We start from the raw sequence: 13,504 nt of genomic DNA on the forward strand, positions 1-13,504 counted from the left end.
TTTTGTTTTTTTTTTTAATGGTCTTTAAACATGTACCTAATATTAGCAGCAGTTCAGTGGAACTCAAATATGTAAGGATAAATAATGTAAGGATGTTTTCCTCATTCAGAACTTGCACTTGGCTGTGGGCAAGAGGCATTCATTCCTATCTGACTTTTAAAAAGGGCTAATTCTCCTCCTTTTAGTCATGCTGATGTAAACCTGAAATAACCCCACTGAGGTCACTGGGGAGATGGCAGATTTCTCTTTGTGTGTCTGAAATCAGTCTACAAAATAAGCACAACCAATACAGGCTACCTAAAAAGCTCTAAGAATCTACTAAGACTGACACTGCATACAGGAAAAAAGAAATCACTTAAACACTGTTTCAATTTCAAATTCAATTTTGGAATATCATTTTTTGAGAAAATAAAAAGAAGGACAAATTTCAGTGGCTAATATTATTTTCATGCTTCTGGAGAGGAATATCAAACCATTGGAAGTGGGGAAAGGTAATGAAAGTCTCAAAATAGAAAACTCTTTCCACTTGAAGGCTGTCAGGAAAATAGCCCCCTGGTTTCCTGCAGCTGTGAAACCAGTGAGAGCTCCCTTTAATGACTGTCAGTGAGAGAGAGGCAACTTGCTCTCTTTTCTCCAGACTTGGGCTACAGTTCACAACGTGTGTAAATGTTTGGTGCTGGGATAAAGATCCGAACCCCAGTCCTCCTATAGCACAGACATGGAGAGGAGGTTCTAAATCAGGAGATGTTTGTAGACCTTTGAACAAGTGACAGACTGAGAGTTATTTCATACTCCACTTTCTGTCTGGTTGGTAAGGTTCATGGCATGTATTCCTCATCGTGCTATACATAACTAAGTAGTTTGATGAATTGCTCAGGCCTTTATCCTTAGGTAGGACCTATGATCCCTCAAGTGTGATCCCTAATTCACATTTAAGGGGGCCTGCAACTTTTTCTGGGGAGCATTAGTAAAATTCTTCCTGCCTCTCCTATATCTGAAAATGAAGCTCTTAAGACTATTGCAGCTGGGGTCACTCTTCGTTTGGGATCGTGGGATTAATCAGTTTCTTACTGACAGCTCTTTTCATATGAATATGTTTGTTTTCAGACACGTACTTGAGCTAATAAGCATTTGGGCCGTTGCTTGGTTGATTCTTTTCATTATGGGCAATATGATGCTCATGCATACAATTTGTGTTATTTAGCTATTCTCCGGAGTGACTATTATCAAATGTTCTTTTTTTATCATCACACAGTGCACAACTCATTTGTCCCTCTCACATTCCTGACTCAATACCCTCCCATCTTTTCTTGATCTTGTCCTGCCCTTGAAACATGCTAGTTAGCTGTATGCAAAACCTAACAAGACAAAGAAGTCACAGTTTTTCGGAAAAAACCAACCCTCTGAGTTCTCAGGATGACAATGACAAGTGATTTATACTGGCAGACACTCTTCGTGAACACTGAATACTGACAGTCCGTATTCATGCTAGATAGGGCCATCATTTGGCCTATTATTTGTTCGTTTAACCTAAAAAAAATAAATGCTGTCTTTAACATATTAAAAAAATACTAAAAGTATTACAGTTCCCTTTATGACATATGCAATAAAGGGTAGTCTCCAAGTAGCCTTTTTAGCATCTATCATTTTACAGAGCACTTCAAAAGTTTTTTTCAAGCAATCATCAGACCCACTGAAGTAGATTTTGTTGCCATCCCATTGCATGTACTGGATCTTCAGCTGTGGGAAGGCATCATCTCCTGACCTGCTATTGCATTTCATCTTAGTATCTTGGCCCTTTGCCTCTTTTTTTTTTTTCTCTAGAGTTCAGGAGAGTAAGGACACTTATGAGCTATGAGGCTGTAGTAAGGTATTAATAAATCATTAACAAAAATTGAATGGCAAGAAACTGTAAACACCTTTCCAAATCATGATTCTTGGACCTGCCAATTCTACTTCATGCTCTAGCAGAAATAAAGATCTGTCTAGGGCTTTACTAGTGCAAGTTGGACCTAGGATGCTTTTTCTTTTTCTGTTAGGAAAATGATGTTAGAAATGGGCTTAGGAATTCACACTTGGGAGAGGGCCCTACTTGATAGTTTCTCAGCTATTCTGAGCTGCCTAAGCAGCGCAGAACACTCTGGCCCATCACCTCAGTATTTAAGTAAGCTTACTGGGGTCTAGAAATTCTTCCCTAAAAGTCCATGCATCTGACTGTGTGCACGTTTATTTTCAGCTGCTATTTATTTCCAGGTTTCTGTTCTATTTCAGTTATATTGTCAAAACCTAATTCTGATGAAGCTCTGGCTTTGACCCCTGAAGCTTCAGCTGTGTAGTGTCTGAAAAGTAAAGAATTCTAGTGGAAAAACAAAGAATTCTAGACTCTTAAAAAAGGCAAGGGAAGGTTTGGGGGGGTTGGACTAGATGATCTCCAGAGGTCCCGTCCAACCCCTACCGTTCTGTGATTCTGTGTTTAGGAATTAACTGGCTAAAGAGTCCAGAGGCATAGAGTAGAAGGGGGACTTTTTTTTTTTTTTCCCTCCCCAGAATGTACAAGGTGAAGATCTGTAAGAATAGAAGAGGCTTAAATGACCTGAAAGGGATCAGACAGTGTTACATTGCAGTTTCCTTACCTAGATCTTCTCAGAATACTGTCTTTTGCCTGCTCATTCACTGATGTTCACAGCAGGCTCATCTAGGTTGAATCATATATTAAAATATGGCTTTTTCTCTTCCTTGTGAGCAAGTTCTCAGAGGATTTGAGCTACTGTTAAGGTTACTGGATTTGTTCATTTGATAAACCTTAAAGTAGTGAGGAGGAAATGAATACTTAAAATATGCCGCCTATGTAGGTATAGAAACAAAGAAGCCCGGCTTAGCCACACTGACTGCTTTTCCTCTGTCATGCTGAGAAAACACTACACAACTGTCACTCTCTAAATTCTACATGCTTTCTTATTTACTCCTACCACACTGGGGAGGTGCTTTCTATATGTTAATGCAGAAGAATTGAGCCCTAAAAATGAGATGTATTCCTGACATGAATATTAAATACAGTTAGAAATAAATTATATTGAAGTGTCTGGCTTTATATCTGCTTAGTACGTTACTATTTCTGCCTTGGAGCAGTTGTATGTGTTTATACTGGAAGTTCATCTGCCCTAGCAGTATGTGCATGTATGTGTGTAGAAGCATCCTTCTGCTGATTCACAATATATCAGTCAGTGTTAATTTTAAGCAGTAAGGATTAAAATTTTGTGAAGGTGGGTCTTGCAGTACTACTTATCTTTACTTAAACTAGGACATGGCTCCAGACTACACGTCTTGCATTCTCAGCCAATGGATTTGTTCACAGAAATAGTAAGCTAAGATGCTCAGATACCAAAATTATGTGGTGTTCATATTTCAAGTAGCAACAACTTGAATATTCTTATTTGAATGTTGCTTCTGCTACACCCACCCATGTTTTCTGTATTCATGTGTATGTTCTTTCCTGATGGAACATCAGGTCGGTATGCCAAATGCAGCTATACCTGCTGGCTTTAACGCAAACCGGTGTTACCAGCTATAGGCTAAGGAGACTGACATGTCCTGTTCCATGTGAATTTTTTGCCTCCCTGGTGACAAGGGTACAGTATGAATAGTATTTGTTTGTCAGCATGAGCTTCTGTGTGTATCTCCATTAAGTGTTTCAAGTCTTTTCCCATCTTGAGATTTTGGACATGAGTGTGGGACATGATTTGCTACATGGGCACCCTTGGTATTGGTTTTAATAGAAGGACAATGGCTGAGGAGGGACAGCCTTCCCTTTTCATGTCTGGCTGGAGTCCCTCATGAGCAGGTTTGAAGCATATCAGAGAATGAGGTAATAAGGAAGCTGGCAGTGATAATGTCAGTGCTGAGGGCTTTTTTTTCTAGGTACATTTCCCTAATTACACTTTTAAAGTTGGCAGCTTCCCTGAGAACAAAATACAACAGGGAAATAGTACAATGTGCTTAAAATTCACCTCGCTTCGTGGAGAACTCTTTCTAGTTCTGCCCACAAGAAGGGTCAGAAATCTTCTCCAGTTAGGTACCTGGGCATTCCTTAGGCACTGGGAAGCATTCAAATACTCTAAAGCCAGTTTTGCTGGCATCTAACCATCTGGTCCCAACTCACCCAGCAACAGAAGGGCTAAAAGCTGTCACTCTGCATAACTTTACTGCCTACCACTTTGGCACGTTGAGTCTGAATTTAAAATCACAGCTTGCAGCAAGAATATTTTTGAACTAGGAAACCCTCCTGTGAGCGTATAAGGGCAATTTTATATATATATTTCCACACCCCTCCCCTTCCTCCTATCTCCATGTAAGCAACACAGCAATGCGGCCACCCTGGTTGCCTAGGAAGCCGATTGCTGCTCCTAAGGGATCTGTTTAAAATTCCAATCCAGATTCTAGTCAGGTTTGTGAGACCCTGGGAATGGAGCTCTTGAAGTGGTGGGTACTTTCCATTTTTTTCCCTCTCCTCAGCTCCTCTGGACTGAGAGAAGGCAGCTGTGCAGCTTTGCTAGACAGAGCAGCTGGACTTGGTTACCCTTAGAACCAATTAAGCACCGTAAGAATGGCTTCCCTTATTCCAGGGAGACAGAAGGAGCTGTTTGGGATCATAAATGACACTGGAGAGTAGTTGTGTATATATGCAGTTATTTTAAGGGTTGTTTTTGAGGCTTTTTCTAAGCACCTGCTGCCTTTTAGGGCATTTGTACTTTCATCTGAGTTGTTTGAAATGCAAATAAAAGCAATGATACATATTCAGACAATCTGAGACCTGTGTTTCGGAGGACTATGCTAAACCCTTTGTGGAGTTTCTTTTCAGAAGCTAATCCTAGTGGAAAATTGCCAAATGGAGCTTTAAATAGGTGAAATAATAAGCTAGCCAAATAGGGCACCTATTAGCATGGCAAAGGTGGGTGCTCTCTCCAAGTTGGTTTCCATCTCATAGCCCTAAACTGCTGGCTAATATTTGGAGTAGCAAAGTGGGGTGATTTAAGAGCAAACTTCCTTAACATTTAATTTTGGTTTAAGGCTGCTGTTCAAGAAGTTGTCTGTCATGTCTCATTATATGTGCTATTCAAACTTGGATAGGTGTTCAGAAAAACACCTGGATAAAAATCTATAAATAGAATAACTGATTATCCGTGTAACCAATACTCATTAAAACAGATCTTAGATGGTGAGAAAATGTAGAGTTTGAGTCACTTGTTTATGCTCTCAAATGAGTGTAGGATCTTATTTAGAACTGCTTTGAAGTGTGAATTATGAACAGGAGCTCTTTGATCAGAACTGATTTATGATGTGTTATAAGGCGTTATGCCAAAAAAAAAAAAAGTCACTTAAGCTTCCTTTCCAGTGGCACTGGGCAAAATGAGATCTATGGTTCCCATACCGTGGTTTATGCTAGCATGTCCGTGCTGAAGAAATTTGGCTACAAAGACTGCTGCCAAATGTCTGCAAAGTGGAAACAGGTGTTTGGTTTTCTGTTGGGGAGAAATCACTAATGCATGATATGGGTATTTTCTTAGTGTACTTATAAAGTCTATTTATATTGCACACATTCCTCCATGAGTGTGGTCCCACACAGACTTCCTCTTTCAAAAACTTCAGCCCCAAATTTAGTTTGTGGTTTCTGCTGCTAGCAGTAATTTCGCCATGAAGAAGTGGCAACAAGCTCTTTTCTTCAAAATGTGACACCCTGTTTGCACATTTAGAAAAAGCACAATTGGAACGCGATGTGGAATATTGCCATTTTGTGATACCTACCCCATGAATACTAAAACTACCTTTGTAGGTAGCTGACTGTGTTGTTGTTGAACGACTTGATTAACTGGTCCTTGTTATTCTGACATGCACTGGCAATCCTCTTGTGACCACGTAGGGTCCTGCTGGGATGAGATGCCTGTATTTTAGTCCCATGGCTGGTATGCATCGAGCCTCATGACAGTGGGGCTTGGAAAAGGAAGGAGGAGGAAGTAATGGGCCAAATTAACTGTTCAAGTTATTTGTTCAGAGGTCCTAATTTATTTTTGAAAATCCTGCAACTAAATCTGATGATTTTCCAAATTAAGGAGTGTTATATACCTGTTTATATTCCAGAACGTAGTCATGTGCAAACAGCGGTCTTCTGTTCACTCTGAAAAATAAACAGGGTTATTTATGATGCTATCCAGAAGAAAGGGCAATATTGGCAAGTACAGACAGATAAGGCATCTTCCACTGTGTCTGTTTAATACCACCTAGAAACAATGTAGAATATGTAATTATTGTTTGAGGTTTAATCAACCAGTAAAAGAGTAGAGGAAAAATAATGAAATATGTGATAATATTCCTTGTATGTACTTTAATTGCTGATTGCTTGATTACTACTGAAACTGATGAGGCTGAGTGTGATGATACTATCAGGAAGTTAAGCTTGAGAGCAAGAGATGAAAACATAACGTTTAACATGAACATGATACACTGCAAAATAGCATGTTTGAGGGTCGAATTGAGTGACTCTCTGCAGAGAAAATTTAAATGCTGTGAAGCCGTATATGTAGAAATGCTGACAAATAAGATAATAGGCAGCCTCTGAAGAAAACAGAAGCTGCTGTAATGCAGTAGAAGAGCTGCAGAAATCCGGGCGAGTGGCTGTGGCACTATATCCAGACCAATGGTTATGACATTATTAAAAGATTCCAAAAGATCCAATGAGACTTGGGAGTGTGGTAATTTAATGGGTAACAATATTGGCATCCCAGGAGGTTATAGGAATATAATGTTGAAATATACACAAGTTATCAAGGCACTCAAAGCTGTAAAACCAGGGCAAATTCTGTCAGGCATTGGATAGATATGCCACAAGACACTTGGATTGACGCAGGAACATGCACAAAGCAACTGAAAGAGGTGACATGAGACTTCAGGTATGTATGGTGGCAAAAAGCAGGCAGAAATAACTGTTTTCAAAGGGGTTTCCTTCCAGAACTGTCACCTGTTTCTTTAAATACTTAAAAGCAGTAGGACTGAGACACAAAGCATCTCAGTCAGTAATTAGCAAACTGAAAACAGTGCTTGCTAAGAATGGGGTATTGTCAGAAGCGACCTTTTGCTAGATAGAAAGTCAGAGCTCTCTAAAGCATTCAGGCATGCAGCTGAGAAATCCAGCCAAAGTCAAACAATGGAACTGAAAGTCTGATTCAGACCACTGAAACTCTTGTGTTCTTAAAAGAAGAAAAAAACCAAACCCTACAAACATATAGGGCACGAAACTGTTAGAGTGAAAAAGTAACCCTAGAACTGAAACACCTTATTCAAATATTTCCTTGTATAAAATACTCATATAGTTCAAATGTACAAGAGCTTAGAAGTGCCCGAAGCCCTCTTTTATGAGCAAAATTGACTGCAAACTTGTCTGTAGAGCCGTGACTTGCCTCTCTCTCCTCCCACTCACTTGTGCCTATGTACTACACTCCATGGTTGTCCTGGCTTTTAGGAGCAGTAGCTGGGATCTAGCTGGTATTTTGGATAAAGTCTTTGGGCTTACTGCCTGATTCTCATTTCTTGCGCAAGTATTAGCTGTTGGATTAAACAGGAAATTGAATTAACTTATACTGTATAGTTACATACCTGACTGTGTACTATGTGTGTTAGAATTTGTCTGCAGGAGAGCCCTGATCCAACCGTTACCTTCTCCCAAGAATCTCCTATTCAAAAACCCTGGCAAACAGAAAGATGTGTAGTTGTTCTGACTTTGTGACTAGAAATGAAGGAGAGGGAGGAAAAAAACCCCTACCACCCAGTTGGAAACTGTTTGGTGTTTTTTCCTTAAAAAAAAAAAAAAGACAAGAAAAAGCCAGGACTAGAATCAGGAGCTTGAAAATCTAAGTAAACTATAAAATTAGAACTGTCCTCCCTGGGTGATGGGGCTGCATTTCACTATGACCTATCCTCTATAATTCAGGTTGTCAGTTTACCTCTTGGGATTGAGGTCAGACACAGGAACACTGCAGTGTTTTGACCACACATAATTGTGAATTTTCTCAGTAGCAGCTGGTGGATGTTAGCGAGCAAGCTCACAGTTTTAGCATCCATACGTGCTTATGGTTACTATTCAGTTCATGCAACAGAATTTTTGTTAGTTCATAGCTAATCCATTCTACTGTAAGGACATCCTTACAATTATTGCCAGAAGAGCAAATTCTGATGATATGAAGTATTGTTTGCACTATGAGAGGATCACTGGATGCATAATGGTACATACAGGAGAACGTAGATCCAACTGACAAATGAGGGGCTATGGCAGGACTGTGCATAACTCCAAGTCTGCTCAAAGGACAGTAGCTGCAGCTGCTCCAGCCTGCGAGTATTTGGTTTGTCTCCTCTAATTTCACCTTTAAAATCCAAGTATATGGGGTTTCTGTGGAGAAATTTTCAGGATATGAACAACTTTTGAGTACATAGTCATTTGTATTATAAATATCATAATGACTATCTCTAATGAAGTTGATTTCTTTTGTGTGTATAGAAAACTGCGTTTTATTCTCCAAAGCAAAAACATTCTGTGAAGAAAATTAAATCCTTTTATTACATGGAGAACAGATTGACAGTTCCCGAATCCCAAATCCTTTGTGAATTGGGATGGAGGGGAAATGTAACTGCTGTGGCAAGCATTTGCTATCATGGTAAATCATTGTTTCCATATGGAGATGATTTTTCTGTAAAGCATGTATTCTGCTTTCCGGGTAGGGAAAGGCCAGATTTCTTTGTGCTAATGTCGGGCATTATGCAAGCCTAACGTGCCCTAAAGTGATCTAGTGAACAGCAGTCAGAAGTCTCACCATTCAACATGTAGGGTCTCATAATTTGTCTTCTACTCTCCCGCAAACCATTCTTTTTCAGATAGTCAGCACTGGCTTTCTGAAAAATAAGAAAATCATTATGATGGATTAGCTGTACTCTGATGTGATGCTGGCAGCAGGGAAGAGGAGCAATGGCTGTGTATCTGATGTGCAGCAGTAGCTGGCAGGCCAACCATCGTGCTGCGGAGCGTCTCTGGGTATGGATTTTGAAGAGCAGCAGTTGGTGAAGGCTCCAGTCTCCTGATCTGCAGCTGGGCAACCACTTCCCACACCACTGCGCAGTCTGTTGGATAAAACTAGAGTAATTCCTACTTCTTATCCCAAATGAAAAGATGGAGAATCTCAGCATGTTTCCGGGCAAAATCGTTCCAGTCAGGCAAAAGTACTAGTCAAGCTAGAAAAACACGCCCGATCTTTTTACTAGGTATGTTGGCTCTGTGGATGTGCAATATCAAAGAAAGACCATTTGGCTCCATACTGCTATTTACGGGGCAGTGACCACCGGTCGCCATGACCCAAGAATAGAGGCCATGCAGATAAGTAGCTTGGCTGGCAGGGCGGCGTGACAACGCAGCTGGAAGCTGGCAGAAGTATCCAGGGTTGCAAGCGGAACCACAGGAGTATGTGAACCACATCTGCTCTTTCAGGTGGCTCCTGACTACAACAAAAAACCCTACAGCCATTTGCCATAAACACTGGTGCCAACTCTTTAGTATCAGTGCGTCTGCTTTGATCACTCAGTATTTGCATAGGTTCTGCATAGACTTGTCAAAGTAGGTGTGGAAAGGGAATTAAGGCATTCTCCAAATCTGCAGAATTAATTTTAGAACCTGTTTTAGGTATGCATGAAAAATTGGTGTATTTGAAAGATGATCAGTTTGAAGGACTGAACAAGAGCTCCTGCTGGCAGAGCAGAATGAGCCCCTGCGAGGGGAAAGGCTGATCAGCTGGGAGCTTCTTTGTTGGCAACAAATCCTGGGGAATACTTTGCAAGCTGTGAAATGACTTCACTTGCATCAGCTATACAAGGGAATATGTTTGTTTTATCTTTTTATTGAAATTCGTGGAATTTTCCTTTGACAGAGACTTGAAATTGGCATTTCTTACAGAGGGCCGTGACAACTTCCAGCTGTACTTCCCGGTAAGTCGAGAAGAATTTGCGAGCGGAGTCACTAGCAGTAACCATTTTGCTCAGCTGCGTTAGACGTTTGTGTTGCATCTCCAGGGAACTGACGGCCATCTACTCGAACGCTGGGAGCAGCAGGAAGTTGGAAAACGGGGCTCAGTTACGTGGGAACCGGGACTCGATGCCGCTGTTGGTCCCGGAGCCCCTCGCTGGGCTCCTGCAGCGCTGCCCGTTGAAGAAGCCACTCCCGGCGGCCTCACCCCGCCCGGCCCCTTGGCGGGCGGCCCGCGGCCCGCGTGTGCCGCGGCCAGCGGCGGGGCCCCCTCGCGTCCCTCCCCGCCCCACGCCCGGCTGTGGGAACCGCGGCCGGCCCGGTCCCGTCCCGCGGCGGGGAAGCCGGGGGCGGGGCGGGGACCCCCCCGCTGCGGGGCGGGCGGCGAGCGGCAGGGGGCGCCGGCGGGCGGCGCGGCCGCTCGGGGGCGGCGCTGGCAGGAGCCGGGCGCGGGGCGGGCTGCCAGCCCCAGCCCCAGCCCCAGCGTGGCGGCGGGCAGTGGCTCCGGTTCCGGCCCCGGAGGAGGCGCCGAGCGCGGCGGGGCAGGTAAAGGGGTGCTGCGGGCGGGAGGGTCCCCCCGGCGGGGCGTCGTCCCACCTGCCCGGCTGGGGGAGCGCTCGGGCGGGTTGCCCCGGTGCGGACCCGGCTGTATCTACGGTGTTTCCCTCCGTTAAATACTCAGCGGCTCCGGCGGGCCCTCGGTGCCGACGCCCGGGGAGAGGGGGTGCGGCCCGGGCGTTAACGGGGTGGAGGGAGCGGCTGCCCCGCGCCCGGCTCCGCTGCGGTCCCGCCTGCCCCGCGCACCGGGAGCCCCTCGCGCCCCTGGGGCCGGGGAGCAGGAGGGCTGCGGGCGGCGGCGGGCTCGGCAGCGCGGGCCGAACCGGCCCGGCGGGCGGGGGGGCTCTGCCGGCGGCCGCTGACCCCGCACCCAGGCTGGCCGCCTCCCCGAGGCCCCGGCGGGTAAAGTTTGCCTCCGGGACGGTCCCCGCGGGCGGAGACCCGGGCTCGGCACTCACGGGCTTAATGCGAGGCACGTCAGCGGCCGCTGCAGTTCAGCGGCTTCGGACCGGGGGTGCGCGTACGCGTCATGCGAGGCAAGAGCCCGACACGGGCTCGGCAGCCCCGCGGAGTCCCTGTGATGACAGACTTCGGATTTACCAGCCTCGGCTGGCAAACAAAACGGTGCTGTTGCAGAGCTGCAGTGCCTCTCCAGTGGGCCGATACTTTGTCGTCTATTGTTGGTCGATAGGCTGTGGCTGGAGTGGAGTAACTTACTAGACTTCATCTTTTTTTTTGGTGTCTGTTGTCTTTGGCGTATCTGAGAGCAGTCCCTTCCATTGTATACACTTTAACCTAAATATTTTTAGAGCCTTGAACAGACTTCTTGGTGTATTTCTGCGCTGCAGGTTCCTGAAGAGTAATCCTGCACCTTTTGACAAGCGTGGACTTTTCATCAGAAGTGTGTTCTGACATGGAGATTGTCTTGGCTTCATGCAGAGCGTTGCACTTAAAAATAACAAAAATGAAAAAAAAAAAAATCCGTGAAAGTATCTTTTAAAATGCTAGGAAATAAGGGGTTAAACAATGGATTTGTAATTACGGTAACCTGAATTTCTGGACGGATCACTTTACATAAAAGCTGGGACAATGGAAATGACAGGGTGGGAAGAATGTGCGTGATGACCTTATAAACCTTTTATTTTGTCTGGCATTGTAGTCTGACATGAGCATCTGGTTCAGACCTTAAATTTTCTCTTTTATAAATTTTACAAATGTAGTTTCATGTGGATGAAACAACTACAGAGTAAGTGGCTCTATCCTTGACTAACTGCAAAAGCTGTCACATATAATAAGTTATTGTGCCAGTATTACAATAGTAATGGGATATTAAACGAACACATTTTGGCAGTAAGTAGCTGTAATACTTATGTCCTGTTTTGACGTCTGTAGAAGGAGGATTAGCTCAGACAGAATTTGTAGTGGGAGGGTGTGAGTGGGATGAAAAGCAAAAGCTGCTTAATTTTAATCGTCTCAAAAAGGTAACTGAAAGTAGTGCACATGGTTAAAACACATATGTTCCTCTCTTTAATGGCTTTTAATTGTAGTTTCTTAAATATTTTATGTAAACTCAGTAGTGCTGAAACATTAATTTTTGTAAGATTCAATACATAGTAACTGAGCTCCCTGTTCTGCAAAAAAGGAAGCGTTGAAGAATAGCAGGGTCTCATGTGAAGGTCTGACAACAACAGAGCTATAAAACTGCATTGGCATAACTAAACCTCGGTACCTGTACCCATGGACCTAAACAGAGGTATATCTCTGGTTAGACTTCCGGCATTTCTGTTACTTCAGTTTCATCATTGTGAACTTGATTTTCTCTAACGGCCTTCATTTGTCTTTTGGGCTTTTTTTAGTTTAAAAAGCAGGCATCTTGGAATGAATGCGCACAAAAAGCAATGCTTCAGGGTGTGCAAAACTACTGTCCCCCATGAAGTTTGCTTTCTCCAATGGTTTCACAATGGGGTGTATATTTTTACATACTTATCTTCCCTCATGACCTCCTTAGATGAAAGAAACCTTAAGTGTCCTGTGAGGCCTCTTATGTAGGTCTTTGTTCATTTTCATAATCTTATAGGGGACCTTTGAAACTAGACTTTGGTTGAATTTTTCTGGATGCTTTTTCTGCTGAAGTTGCAGATTATTTTTTGAATTTATTCCTTTTTTCTCCAGTTATAAAAGGCTTGTGTCTTAAGTGTATCTGCATATTATTGCCTGAAAGATAAATTCTTGTGGTCCGAAGTGTGGCTTTTATCTGGATTTATCGTCAGTTCTAGTTGCATTTTCTCTTCTTCTCCCCAAGGTTTTTACTCTCTTTTAACTAATAAAAAAATATTGGCAATTAATATGCAAAAAACCACCGCAAGATGCATGTTGCTCACAAACATACATCAAACAAGCGTAGGAATTAAATGTTAAGCCACCTACTAACATATGCTTTATGATTTAGATATGATTAGATTTATGGTTTGTGATTAGTGCAACAAAGGAGTTGGTAGTACCTTAATTGTTCAAGAGGGTGGATTCTCCAAGTCTGCCTCTACCAAAATGCTGAAGGTGCTCTCTCAAGGAGTATTGGGAAGTGCACACAAAACATGCAGCTGTTGCTTTGGGTGCTAAAGGAATCATTTGGAGAAGGAAGTATGAGAGGATAGAAGAAGATGGAGTTTGTTATAGGTAGTACGAGACGATTTTGGGAGTTAGTGGTGGATGCTTAGGATAGTTACCGATAAGATGCATGAAAAGACAGCATGGCAGCTCAACTGCACTGGCAAGCGCTTGGCTAGCACACATACACTGCTAGGCAGCAGCCTCAAGGGTGAGGAAAGATTTGCTCGAGAAGAACCTCAATGGTCCAAATATTGGACAAACAGCGTGGTTTGGATCAAA

General features: G+C 43.3%; 1 protein-coding gene across 4 annotated transcripts in view; it reads left to right on the top strand.

The window, feature by feature from the left end:
* PXYLP1 (2-phosphoxylose phosphatase 1) overlaps window positions 1–13,504 on the top strand; it is a 115,321-nt gene that overhangs the window by 45,692 nt on the left and 56,125 nt on the right. For 2 of the 4 annotated variants that reach the window (XM_074591871.1, XM_074591869.1), the window contains exon 1: window positions 10,490–10,603. The exons of 1 other annotated variant lie outside the window; for it this stretch is intronic. The gene's annotated coding sequence lies outside the window, so the exon portion shown is untranslated. Of the gene's footprint in view, window positions 1–9,962; window positions 10,021–10,489; window positions 10,604–13,504 lie in introns of those variants that run through there. One more of the 4 variants, XM_074591872.1, reaches the window with a different exon arrangement.

This window comes from Larus michahellis, chromosome 6, assembly GCF_964199755.1.
Source record: "Larus michahellis chromosome 6, bLarMic1.1, whole genome shotgun sequence".
Lineage (NCBI taxonomy): Eukaryota > Metazoa > Chordata > Aves > Charadriiformes > Laridae > Larus > Larus michahellis.